This window comes from Schistocerca cancellata, chromosome 11 (genome assembly GCF_023864275.1).
Source record: "Schistocerca cancellata isolate TAMUIC-IGC-003103 chromosome 11, iqSchCanc2.1, whole genome shotgun sequence".
In the NCBI taxonomy this organism is placed as follows: domain Eukaryota; kingdom Metazoa; phylum Arthropoda; class Insecta; order Orthoptera; family Acrididae; genus Schistocerca; species Schistocerca cancellata.
In genome coordinates, this window is record NC_064636.1 from 20012156 (window position 1) to 20025888 (window position 13733).

Here is a 13733-nt window from a genome sequence, read left to right on the forward strand (position 1 = left end):
AAATATAAAATTTCTTGGGCTTCTAGCTGCATCATCAAATGGTTGAAAAACCACTAGCTTTCAAATGAGTGCACATTGGCCATGGTCGAATGTAATGACTGTTGGTGGCCTGCTGATATACCCTTACATAATCTAGCTAATGGCTGGTGAAATGTTCTTATACCCTTTTCTTACATGTTTGAGCTTAGTCGGGACACTCACATTGGGTCTGTCACCTGTCTTACCATGCATTAATGTACCTCGGTCACTGTTAATTATCTTGTTTATGTGGAAGTCAATAATGAATAAAAAAAATAGGAGTGCAGGTAAGCTACTACAAACAGCATAGTGAACGCATTATTGCGGCCCACGCCTACTACAGTTGTACAAGTTTATATGCCCAACTAGCTCTGCAGATGGTGAAGAAATTGATGAAATGTATGATGAGATAAAAGAAATTATTCTGGTTAGGAAGGGAGACGAAAATTTAATAGTAACAGGTGACTGGAATTCGAGAGTAGGGAAAGGGAGAGAAGGAAACATAGTGGGTGAATATGGATTTGGGGGTGAGAAATGTAAGAGGAAGCCGTCTGGTAGAATTTTGCACAGAGCATAACTTAATCATAGCTAACACTTGGTTCAAGAATCATAAAAGAAGGTTGTATACATGGAAGAATCCTGGAGATACTAGAAGGTATCAGATAGATTATATAATGGTAAGACAGAGATTTAGGAAACAGGTTTTAAATTGTGAGGCATTTCCAGGGGAAGATGTGGACTCTGACCACAATACATTGGTTATGAACTGTAGATTAAAACTGAGGAAACTGCAAAAAGGTGGGAATTTAAGGAGGTGGGACCTGGATAAACTGACTAAACCAGAGGTTGTACAGAATTTCAGGGAGAGCATAAGGGAACAATTGACAGGAATGGGAGAAAGAAATACAGTAGAAGAAGAATGGGTAGCTCTGAGGGATGAAGTAGTGAAGGCAGGAGAGGATCAAGTAGGTAAAAAGACAAGGGCTAGTAGAAATCCTTGGGTAACAGAAGAAATATTGAATTTAATTGATGGAAGGAGAAAATAAAAAAACGCAGTAAATGAAGTAGGCAAAAAGGAATACAAATGTCTCAAAAATGAGATCGACAGGAAGTGCAAAATGGCTAAGCAGGGATGGCTAGAGGACAAATGTAAGGATGTAGAGGCTTGTCTCACTAGGGGTCAGATAGATACTGCCTACAGGAAAATTAAAGAGACCTTTGGAGAAAAGCGAGCCACTTGTATGAATATCAAGAGCTCAGATGGAAACCCAGTTCTAAGCAAAGAAGGGAAAGCAGAAATAGAGGCAGGAGTATATAGAGGGTCTGTACAAGGGCGATGTACTTGAGCACAATATTATGGAAATGGAAGAGGATGTATATGAAGATGAAATGGGAGATACGATACTGCGTGAAGAGTTTGACAGAGCACCGAATGACCTGAGTCGAAAAAAGGCCCCGGGAGTAGACAACATTCCATTAGAACTACTGACGGCCTTGGGAGAGCCAGTCCTGACAAAACTCTACCATCTGGTGAGCAAGATGTATGAGACAGGCGAAATACCCTCAGACTTCAAGAAGAATATAATAATTCCAATCCCAAAGAAAGCAGGTGTTGACAGATGTGACAATTACCGAACTGTCAGTTTAATAAGTCACGGCTGCAAAATACTAACACAAATTCTTTACAGACAAATGGAAAAACTAGTAGAAGCCGACCTCGGGGAAGATCAGTTTGGATTCCGTAGAAATGTTGGAACATGTGAGGCAATACTGACCCTATAACTTATCGTAGAAGAAAGATTAAGGAAAGGCAAACCAATGTTTCTAGCATTTGTAGACTTAGAGAAAGCTTTTGACAGTGTTGACTGGAATACTCTCTTTCAAATTCTAAAGGTGGCAGGGGTAAAATACAGGGAGCAAAAGGCTATTTACAATTTGTACAGAAACCAGATGGCAGTTATAAGAGTCGAGGAACATGAAAGGGAAGCAGTGGTTGGGAAGTGAGTGAGACAGGGTTGTAGCCTCTCCCCAATGTTATTCAGTCTGTATATTGAGCAAGCAGTAAAGGAAACAAGAAAAATTTGGAGTAGGAATTGAAATCAATGGAGAAGAAGTAAAAACATTGAGGTTCGCCGATGACATTGTAATTCTGTCAGAGACAGCAAAGGACTTGGAAGAGCAGTTGAACGGAATGGACAGTGTCTTGAAAGGAGGGTATAAGATGAACATCAACAAAAGCAAAACAAAGATAATGGAATGTAGTTGAATTAAGTCTGACACTTAAAGTAGTAAAGGAGTTTTGCTATTTGGGGAGCAAAATAACTGGTGATGGTCGAAGTAGAGGGGATATAAAATGTAGACTGGCAATGGCAAGGAAAGCGTTTCTGAAGAAGAGAAATTTGTTAACATCGAGTAGAGATTTAAGTGTAAGGAATTCGTTTCTGAAAGTATTTGTATGGAGTGTAGCCATGTATGGGAGTGAAACGTGGACGATAACTAGTTTGGACAAGAAGAGAATAGAAGCTTTCGAAATGTGGTGCTACAGAAGAATGCTGAAGATTAGATGGGTAGATCACATAACTAATGAGGAGGTATTGAATAGAATTGGGGAGAGGAGGAGTTTGTGGCACAACTTGACAAGAAGAAGGGATCGGTTGGTAGGACATGTTCTGAGGCATCAAGGGATCACCAATTTAGTATTGGAGGGCAACGTGGAGGGTAAAAATCGTTGAGGGAGACCAAGAGATGAATACACTAAGGCCAGTATTACACTATCAAATTTCTTTGTCCATTACCTTTGTCAAAGATATTTGATAGTGTAATAGGGACTTTGTCAAATGTCGTCCAATATTTGATCAAATCTAGGGCCTCGCTGTATATTTGATCAAAGAAATCGCTTGTCTTCTGTTCACTGCAATGTGACATGTTACCACATGGAGCGCTAGCATCGCTGCATTCTGTCGTCTGTAGTGTTTTTATAACCATTGCCGGTAAATACAATTGGTGTGTGCTGACAACTACAAAATTAATAGAGATGTCTGAAGCTGATGAGGCGCTTTACAACGTGAGGCACCGTGAATACAAAAATAGATTAAGAAGATTGGAGACCTGACCTGACCTGACCTAACCTAACCTAACATAACCCTTGCCTGTAGCAAGGAATCGGAGTGTTACAGTGAGCCTGTCTTCTGAAGATGTAGCAGTTCTTAAGTGAATATTGTGCCTTGTGATATGAGGATACACTTCATTGAGCACATACAGAAATGTATGCTCATCCATTCTTAAGTAATTGATGTACGACTTGACGTCTTCCACTGTAAGCTCACGTAACAAGTTTTGTTGAATGCTTTTATCGTGTCGTCGTAAAACCCATGGCTTCACCCAGATTAGATTAGTTTTTCGTTCCATAGATCCGTGCTGAGGAGATCCTCGTGGATGTGGAAAATGTCAATTTTTTTTAAGCTGAAATAACAATACTAATAGTGTGAATAAATACATCATTTGTTTCTATTAAAAATTTTGCAAATGGAGTAGAAGGAGTTGGCCAGTAGTAAGTCTTTCAGGCTCCTTTTAAACTGATCTTTATTTCTAACTAAATTTTTTATGTTTCCGAAGATGAGTGTTCCTGAGTAGTGGACCCCTTTTTGAACTAAAGTAAGTGCTTTTAAGTCCTTGTGCAGATCATTTTTGTTCCTGGTATTCTATGTATGAACTGAGTTGTTTGTTGGAAAAAGAGATATATTATTTACGACAAATTTCATTAAGGAGTAAATATACTGAGAGGCAGTAGTTAGTATACCCAGTTCTTTGAAGAGGTTTCTGCAGGACGTCCGTGAATTTACTCCACAAATAATACGTATTACACGCTTTTGGACTCTGAAAACTTTTGTTTGACTTGAAGATGTACCCCAAAATATTATCCCATATGACATTATGGAATGAAAGTAGGCAAAGTATGCAAGCTTTTTCATTTTTGTGTTGCCTATGTCTGCTAACACTCGAATTGCAAACAGATTTGTTAAGGCCTTTCTGCAGTTCTGTGGTGTGCTCCTCCCAACTGAATTTATTATCAAGTTGTAATCCCAGGACTTTTAAGACTGTCAGCCTCGTATGTATGGTTCCATTTTTCCCCCACTTCTTTTCCGCCTGTGCACACAATGCAATTGCGGTACGTGCAACTGCTGCGGTTAATAACAAGTTGTTGTCAGCCATCTTGAACTTTGACGAAAAATTTGATGACAGTGTAATACCCCTTCTAGCGCTACGACAAAGATCTTTGTCAAATATATTGGACGGAATATTTGATCACATCTTTGATCAAATCTTTGACAAAGAAATTTGATAGTGTAATACCGGCCTAAGCAGGTTCAGAAGGATGTAAGTTGCAGTAGGTACTGGGAGATGAAGAAGCTTGCACAGGATAGAGTAACATGGAGAGCTGTGTCAAACCAGTCTCAGGGCTGAAGACCACAACAACAGCAACAGCTGGAAAGATGACATCAAGTATGATCCGATGGTGGCATGTGCCACCTGGGGGACAGTAGACGTACCGATCACGGGTTCAGTTCCGTCCGCCCACAGATACTGTAGTGGCACAGCTACCAGAACGCCACCTGCATCTACCCCTTAATAGGAAATGCGCACAGCCAGGAGTGTCAGTGTAGTGCTAACGTGTGAAGCGAGCATACGACCGCGCCACCGAGAGACGTCAGTGCTTCCTACAGCGAACTGAGCGAGTCTGAAAGGAGTAGTCCTCCCGGAGAATTGCCACACGAGTCTTACGTGCTACGTCAGTCGCGTGATGCCGGTATCGATAGTCACGTGAACATTGTCACACCTGTGGACACACACACACGGCACAAATGCCTGTCAGGATTGTCATATTGAAAGGGCAGCAGTGACAGATTGTACACCTACCACGCACGCCCGTGAGCTCAGATGTGTCGACATGAGCTTTTAGCAGTGGGACTAGGGGCACGTACGCCTCCAGCCCTTCTTCCACTCACACCACAGCACCAGCGCGTGCGGCTCGACCGGTGCCGTCAGAGGATCACTCGGAAGGTGGAACGGTGTGCCACGGTCTTCGGAGATAAAAGGAGATTCTGCGTCCACGAAAGTGACGGTTGTTCACGCATACAGTGTAGATCTTGTGAGTGCTGTTTCGTAGAGTGCATTTGTTTGAGACGCACTGGTGGCACCCCAGGCCTTACGGTCTGCGGTGCGACAAGCTACAACTCCCGTATGTGACCGTAGCCTTTCCCAGTGTAAACTGTCGAGGAAAGTTCCTCGGCTCTCCGGCCCTGTGGTAGCGTCGATATCTCGCGACGTTTCGGGAAGTGTCGTACTACCCGTCTCCTGGCGAAGTGTCGAGATTTGTGGAGAGCGGGCTATTTATATGTGCGGTCACCCCCCTCCACTGGACCTCGGGTGGCTGTGGTGGACCGATGGCGGGCGCGCGGTGGTGGGGGCGGCCCGTAGCAGTCGCTTTCCTACAGTGCTGTCGAGACGAGAACATTTTACCGAGGTGATTCGACATCCAGTAAAATCTGAGAACACCGACCGAATATTACGACGAGCAGGCACGGCCTCAGTAAGGGAGCGCATTCGTTTCACTCGGAAGGAGCTCGACAGGAATGGGCGCACCCTCCTCACGTGCCACCTATAACTGGCAGGGACGTTACCAGCCTACCTGTGGGAATGGGTCGACTGCAGCACTGACTCCCACTGTGAGGTGCAAAAACGGGGCTCTACATCTAAACAACTCGGCTAATTCGACAGACTAGCCGGGACTCGGGACGACTAAAAAGGAGACGAATGACACCGGAGCCGTGGTCAATTTGATTGGAAAATAACTGGACGCTGCCACAATCTCAATCCTCAGAAAAGGACCAAATTTCACCCCCGTCCCCGGAACGATCCCGAAATGAGACATTATCAACGGCGTGGAAGAAGCAGTACGAGGGCTTCTGAAGGAGGAAGCGGGGGAAGTCGGACGGGAAACTTGCAGAACAATCGACAGATCTCGATTACCTAAAATGAACGTATCTGCGGAAGAGCGAGCAGCTCTCCGGTCCCTTAGAGATGACCCCCATATAACGATCCTCCCGGCAGACAAAGGGAACGCTACGGTGCTATTCAGCACTGCCGATTACCGGCAGAAGATACACCTGCTGCTACAAGATGAGGCCTACGACAGGCCGAAGAAGGATCCGACCCTGACGATGAGTAGAAAGATGACAGCTCTGCTGAAGAGATCTGACTTACCTGAGCCAATGAAGATGCGGCTGTACCCCAGAGTGTGAGCGATACCACGCCTCGGTGGACTCCCCGAGATCTGTAAGGATGGGGTACTTCTGAGACCGATTGTGGACTCCACCGACTTTCACAGCTACGGACTTGCTAAATATCTAGCGACGCTGCTCAAATGCCTTGCGGGACACTGCAGCCACCGTGTGAGAAACTCAGCCGAATTTGTAAAAATACTCGGGGACACGCGACTATGAAGGGCGGACCTACTCGTGAGCTTCAACGTGACGTCGCTTTTCACGAAAGTGCCCCTTCGAGACTCCTTGGCACTTTTATCCCAGCACTTTGAACCACAAACAGTCAGCCTTTTCAAATACGCACTAACAACCACCTACTTTCGGTGCGACGGGGAATTCTTCGAGCAGATCGATGGTGTGGCCGTGGGCTTCCCAGTGGCCCCTGTGATTGCAAACCTCTATATGGAAGGTGGCCCTTCAAACTGCCAGACAGAAACCGAAGCATTTCTTCCACTAAGTCGACGACACTTTTGTCGTATGGGGATGTGGCAAACAGGCGCTAGATGGGTTTCTGGAACACCTCGACAGCATCCGTCCGAACATCAGATTTACAATATAAATGGAGGAAAATGGATTCCTCCCCTTCCTTGATATTTTAATTAAGAGGAAGGCAGATGGTTCACTAGGCCATGCAGTACGTAGGAAGAAGACACACACAGACCTATACCTTCACGCTACAAGCTACCACCATCCGGCACAAAGACAAACAGTACTGACCGCCCCGGTACATAGGGCGCACGCCGTCTGCGACAAAGACGGCCTACCGTCTGAGCTGCAACACCTGAGGGAAGTGTTCCACCAGAATGGCTACAGTGAAATGCAGATCAACAGGGCCTTAAAAGGAAGAAGGAAGCAGTGAGAACCCCAGAAGAAGTTGATGATGAAGAAAAAAAAAACAAATGACTCGCGTTCCTTCCGTACGTGGGTCCGCTCTCCGCCAAAATTGCTCGACTTCTGGGCAGATACAATATCAAAACCGTTCTCCGACCACCACCGAAGACGAGGGAGCTCCTAGGTCCTGCCAAAGACGCGCTGAACCTTAACACACCAGGAGTATACAGCATTCCACGCGAATGCGGTAAACGATACATCGGGCAAACACAGCGCTTTATGTGTAAACACTGCGAAGAACATATCAGTTGTGTGCTACTAGGTCAAAGAGAAAAATCAGCCATAGGAGAACACTGCATAAATGGAGAGCACACCTGCAGCTGAGAAAACACGGAGGTACTGTGGCGAGCATCTGGCTTCTGGGAAAGCATTATCAAAGAAAATAAACTATTTTTTCAGCCTTCAGTTGCAAAGTAATTTTTACTTGTTTACCTAGGTTTCGATTCCAGTAATGGAATCTTCTTCAGAACCTATAAATTAAACCACATACGGACGTATGTTACTCACTGAAATGCATTATCAGTCTAATGATTGAATAATAAAGAAATCGTAATACTTACAAAAAAATTAAATTATTTTGAGAGCCAAACACTGGCCATGTCACAGATTAAAAATTAAAACAATAAAGACACATAATCATAAGATTATGTCTGTCAAAATTAAAACCATTAAGGCGAACGTAGACGGAGCTACACCGACCAGAAATAAGGACCACACGTGAGCGGCTCGGAAACTAGGCGTCGTGAGCAGTTCCGCGGCGAGGCTCGGCCGCAGCCAAGTGCATGCGCGAGCACAAGTGCAAGCGCAGGCGTGAGAGACAAACTGTCTCAGAATTACTTAGAGCAAATATACATATAAACAAAATGTGACTAAAAGCCATCCTACAAATGGACAAACCTATCTATTGGTATAGCAACATTAAACAATTTACCTGAGAACAAACTACAAAGCCAAGGTATAAAAATTTTTTTACATTTAAATATTATAGTAAGAGGGCGAAACGCCACTACAGTAAGTACAGTAAGTAATTCTGAGACAGTTTGTCTCTCGTGCCTGCGTCTGCGCTCGCACATGCGCTTGGCTGCGGCCGAGCCTCGCCGCGGAACTGCTCACGACGCCTAGTTTCCGAGCCGCTCACGTGTGGTCCTTATTTCTAGCCGGCGTAGCTCCGTCTACGTTCGCCTTAATGGTTTTAATTTTGACAGACATAATCTTATGATTATGCGTCTTTATTGTTTTAATTTTTAATCTGTGACATGGCCAGTGTTTGGCTCTCAAAATAATTTAATTTTTTTGTAAATATTACGATTTCTTTATTATTCAATCATTAGACTGATAATGCATTTCAGTGAGTAACATATGTCCGTATGTGGTTTAATTTATAGGTTCTGAAGAAGATTCCATTACTGGAATCGAAACCTAGGTAAAGGAGTAAAAATTACCTTGCAACTGAAGGCTGAAAAAATTGTTTATTTTCTGTACATTGCACAGTTGCTGACACGCTGCATTATGTTAAAGATTTGTACATTAACGAATAATCCGTAGAAATAAGGATTCACGACAGTCTGGTCAACAGAGGTGAGGGATACCAACTCGGCGCTGCACGGAACCCTGCGATAGTGGCAATCTGTGGGGAGCGCGCCTGTCAACATCCTCAGCTGCAGATGCAGACAGAATGCTTACACCGAGAACAGAGCGCGACTGCCGGGGGCGACCGCTATCCCCCCCGACCACCGCGCGCACGCTCCAGGTCCACCGCAGCCACGCGAGATCTAGTGGAGGGGGGTGACTGCGCATATAAATAGCCCGCTCTCTGCGAATCTCGACACTTTGCCGGAAGACGGGTAGTATGACACTTCCCGAAACGTCGCGAGATATCGACGCTACCGCCCTGCTGGAGACCCGAGAAATCTTCAGCGGCTACTACTCGAGTTCACCTCTGTCGTTTCTGGAAGGTACGCTAACCGGTGCTAGGTAGTTGCAGAATGTTGCTAGACCCATTCTTTTGCCCTTCTTGCAACAGCGAGGTCACGTGTTGTTCCTACAGGATAATTCCCGTCCGCACATTGGCTGTGAAACTCGGTGTGCTCTGCAAGGTACGCAGCAACTTCCCTAGTCGACCCAATCTGTGGGCGTATCTCCAATCGAGCACGTGTCAGATGTGATGAGACGTGAAGCGGCTTACGTGACTCGTCAGCTGATAACTCTTACAGAACTATGTGAACGTGTCGAGCAGGCACCAAATAATGTATTGCGGGACAGCATTTGTCATCTATACGATTGACTGGATGGCAGAGACAGCACCTGCTTTGCCGCACATAGAGGGCGTACCACGTACTAATACGGGTGTTTCAAAATGGGTCGATACGTATTACCTCTGAACAGGTTCTGCTATTGATGTGTAAATGTAATCATTTTGTGCACTTCGTATGCAGTGTTGCAACAACAAATCTTGAGTGAATTGGAAACCTTTAACAGGGTGTAGATTTTTTTGTCAGTGTTTATTCATTCTCATTGTAATAATTGCTGTTTTCTCATTAGCAATAATTGTACTGATTTGGTGAGGATCCAGCCCGTGGGGAAAGTGTGCACACTCAGCTACTACGTGTTTGTAATAACTCGACTCACACTCTAGTGAACTACGATAATGTCACAGATCCCAGTCCAGTTTTCTTATGTAACCTGGGTGGGTGCGTAATGTATATATATCTGAGTAAGAGGTTGTAACAATACGAGAGCAGGAAAGTTGCCACTCACCATATAGCGGAGATGCTGAGTTGCTATAGGCACAATAAAAAGATGCACACAATCGTAGCTTTCGACCATTGAGGCCTTTGTCAGCAGCAAGCGCAACTTGCACACACATCTGCAGTCTCAGAGAGCTGAAACTACACTGTGATCAACAGCATCAGTGCATGATGGGAGTGGCGACTGGGTGGGGGTAAGGAGGAGGCTGGGGCGGGGAGGGGGAGGGATAGTATGGTGGGGGTGGCAGACAGTGAAGTGTTGCAGTTTAGACGGAGGGCAGGAGAGAAGGTGCGGAGGGAGGAGGGGGTAAATAGCGGATAGGAGAGGAGTAAAAATAAAATAAAAATAAAAGGAATTAAAAGACTGGGTGTGGTGGTGAAATGACAGCTGTGTAGTGCTGGAATGGGAACAGGGAGGGGGCTGGATGGGTGAGGACAGTGTCTAACGAAGGTCGAGGCCAGGAGGGTTACGGGAACGTAGGATGTATTGCAGGGAAAGTTCCCACCTGTGCAATTCAGAAAAGCTGGTGTCGGTGGGAAGGATCCGTATGGCACAGGCTGTGAAGCAGTCATTGAGATAAGGGGTATCATGTTTGGCAGCGTGTTCGGCAACAGGGTGGTCCATTTGTTTCTCGGCCACAGTTTGTCGGTGGCCATCGTGCAGACAGACAGCTTGTCGGTTGTCGTGCCTACATAGAATGCAGCACAGTGGTTGCAGCTTAGCTTGTAGATCACATGACTGGTTTCACAGGTAGCCCTGCCTTTGATGTGATAGGCAATGTTAGTGACCGGACTGGAGTAGGTGGTAGTAGGAGGGTGTATGGGACAGGTCTTGCATCTTGGTCTATTACAAGGGTATGAGGCATGAGGTAAGGAATTGGGAGGACAGATTGTGTAAGGATGGACGAGTATATTGTGTAGGTTCGGTGGACGGCGGAATACCACGGTAGGAGGGCTGGAAAGGAGAGTGTGTAGGACATTCCTCATTTCAGGTCATGACAAGAGCTAATCCACACCATGGCGGAGAATGTAATTCATTTTCTCCAGTCCCGGACGGTACCAATTTACGAGGGAATATTCCTCTGTGGCTGGACTGTGGGACTTTGGGAGGTGGTGGGAGACTGGAAAGATACGGCACAGGAGATTTGTTTTTGTACAAGGATGGGAGGATAATTACGGTCAGTGAAGGCTTCAGTGAGACCCTCGGTATATTTAGAGAGGGACTGCTCATCACTGCAGATGCGACGACCACGAAGGCTAGGATGCACGGAAGGGACTTCTCGGTATGGAATCGATGGCAGCTGTCAAAGTGGAGGTATTGCTGGTGGTTAGTAGGTTTGATATGGTCGGAGGTACTGATGTAACCATCTCTGAGGCGGAGGTCAACATCTAGGGAGGTGGCTTGTTGGGTTCAGTAGGACCAGGTGAAGCAAATGGGGGAGAAGTTGTTGAGGTTCTGGAGGAATGTGAATAAGATGCCCTCGCCTTCAATCCAGATAGCAAAGATGCCAAAGATGGATTGAAGGTCAGGACACCTTATTCACATTCCTCCAGAACCTCAACAACTTCTCCCCCATTTGCTTCACCTGGTCCTACTCAACAAGCCACCTTCCTAGATGTTGACCTCCGCCTGGTGGATGTTCCCACAATGAGATTTTCACTCTGCAGCAGAGTGTGTGCTCATATGAAACTTCCTGGCAGATTAAAACTGTGTACCGGGCCAAGACTCGAACTCAGGACTTTTGCCTTTTGCGGGCAAGTGCTCTACCATCTGAGCTATCCAAGCACGACTCACGCTGTGAAGCTGTGGCTAAGCCATGTCTCCACAATATCCTTTCTTCCTGGAGTGCTAGTTCTGCAAGGTTCGCAGGAGGCAGGAGGTGAGTTACTAGCAGAAGTAAAGCTGTTGGGACAGGGCGTGAGTCGTGCTTGGGTAGCTCAGTTGGTAGAGCACTTGCCCGCGAAAGGCTGAGGTCCCGAGTTTGAGTCTCGGCCTGGCACACAGTTTTAATCAACCAGGAAGTTTCATGTCAGTGTACGCTCCGCTGTAGAGTGAAAATCTTATACATTCTCTCTTCATTAACAGATTTCAATTGAATGTATCTATGTAACAAGTTTTCACTTGACCTCAAGACATCATAGGCATTGCTGTGGCTGCTTTTCTTCTGTGGTGGACACCATATCTCCTAGGCAGGAACCGACAGCATAGAACAAACTGACTGACCAGCAAGTAACACGAATGTGGTACAATGTTTATTGTCGTCCCAGCTTGCAAGTACACTGCGTCCGTCCACCTCATGATATGTACACGTGAATTGAGGGAAGATCAGAAAGTAATGCCCAATATTTTTATTACCAACAAGTTCAATAGATAATAAAGCAAAAAAAGTCACATATGAACTTAAATCTTTTACCTGCTTTTCCACGTAGTCACCTCCGTCATCGACACATTTGTCCCATTGTGGTACCAGTTTCGGTATGCCCTGTTCGTAGAAGTGTACTCGGTTGGAGTGTAGCTATCTGCAACCTGCTTGTTTCACTCCCACATCAATCACGAAACGTTGGCTGGCCACGAATTTCTTCATGGGACCAAACAGATGGAAGCCTGATGGTTCTTTATGGTGGATGCTGGATCCTGTCAAACCCCGATTTGGCAATTTTCTCACGAACAGAAGCAGCACCGAGGGGGTGAGCATTGCCACGAAGGCGTTTGACACTGCCAGTTTTGTGGTATCTGTCACGGAGAGCGTGATGGAACTTAACTGAAGTTTTAATGTAGGCTGCAGTATTAACAGTGATCCTGTGTTCGGCAAAGTCCAACAGTAATACACCGTGTGTATCCCAGAACAGTCACGAGCACTTTCCTAGCAGATAGAGCTACTTTGAATTCTTTTCTCATTCGGGAACCAGCGTATTCCTGTTCCGTAGAGGACTACTCAGTTTCGGACATGTTTTGTTGTGTACACCCGTGACTGATCACCAGTGATGATTCCTTTCAGAATGTTGAGCTCTTCTGCAATGTAATGCTTAAGTGATCTGAGCTCGTCATCATTCGCCGGCCCTCGTGGTTGTCTGTCAGGTTCTGAAGTACCCAACGAGCACTCACTTTACGAAATTTCGACACGTCACCAGCAATATCGTATGCTGCAGCGTAGGAAACATTGAACTGCTGCGATAACATTCGCAGCTGCACATGCCGATCATTTAAAACTGCTGTCTCGATGGCTCGAACGTGCTGTGAGGTTGCAGCTGTTGCCGGCCACCCGGAGTGTGGTGAATGGCTGTAGTCACGCAGCCCTCTCAGAAGAGGACACACACCTGCAGACATCGCTACAGTCTATGCAATTGTCCCCTTACATGCTACGCATGTAATGGCAAATTACACTCAGTTTATGCCCTGTGGCCCATAAATATCAAACAACATTTCACTGCTCCTTACAAGTCCACGACAGTAAAATCCGTGCTGTGTTTCTTTTGTAGTTAAGGATTCTGTCGCTAGAGCTGGAAAAAAAGAAAGAAAAAGAAAATAAATAAATATGTACATACTCTCTGTAACACAAACTTCAAACTTTATTGTTGTGAAATTTCAACTTTCCAGCTACAACACCAGCGGAGAGAAAAATTACTGTGCGTTACTTTCCGTACCTCACTCATAAAATGTATGTCCGAACAGAAAAATATCTAATGCATTACAAAAATAAACTTATTATCGTGGCAATCATCATTTGTTGGTTTGAAAAATCCTTGTGCAGCA

General features: G+C 45.4%; 1 protein-coding gene across 1 annotated transcript in view; it reads left to right on the forward strand.

Annotated features, from left to right (window-relative positions):
* Positions 1-13733, forward strand: part of LOC126108840 (forkhead box protein D3-like) — a 78321-nt gene that overhangs the window by 20704 nt on the left and 43884 nt on the right. The gene's annotated exons all lie outside the window — the stretch shown is intronic.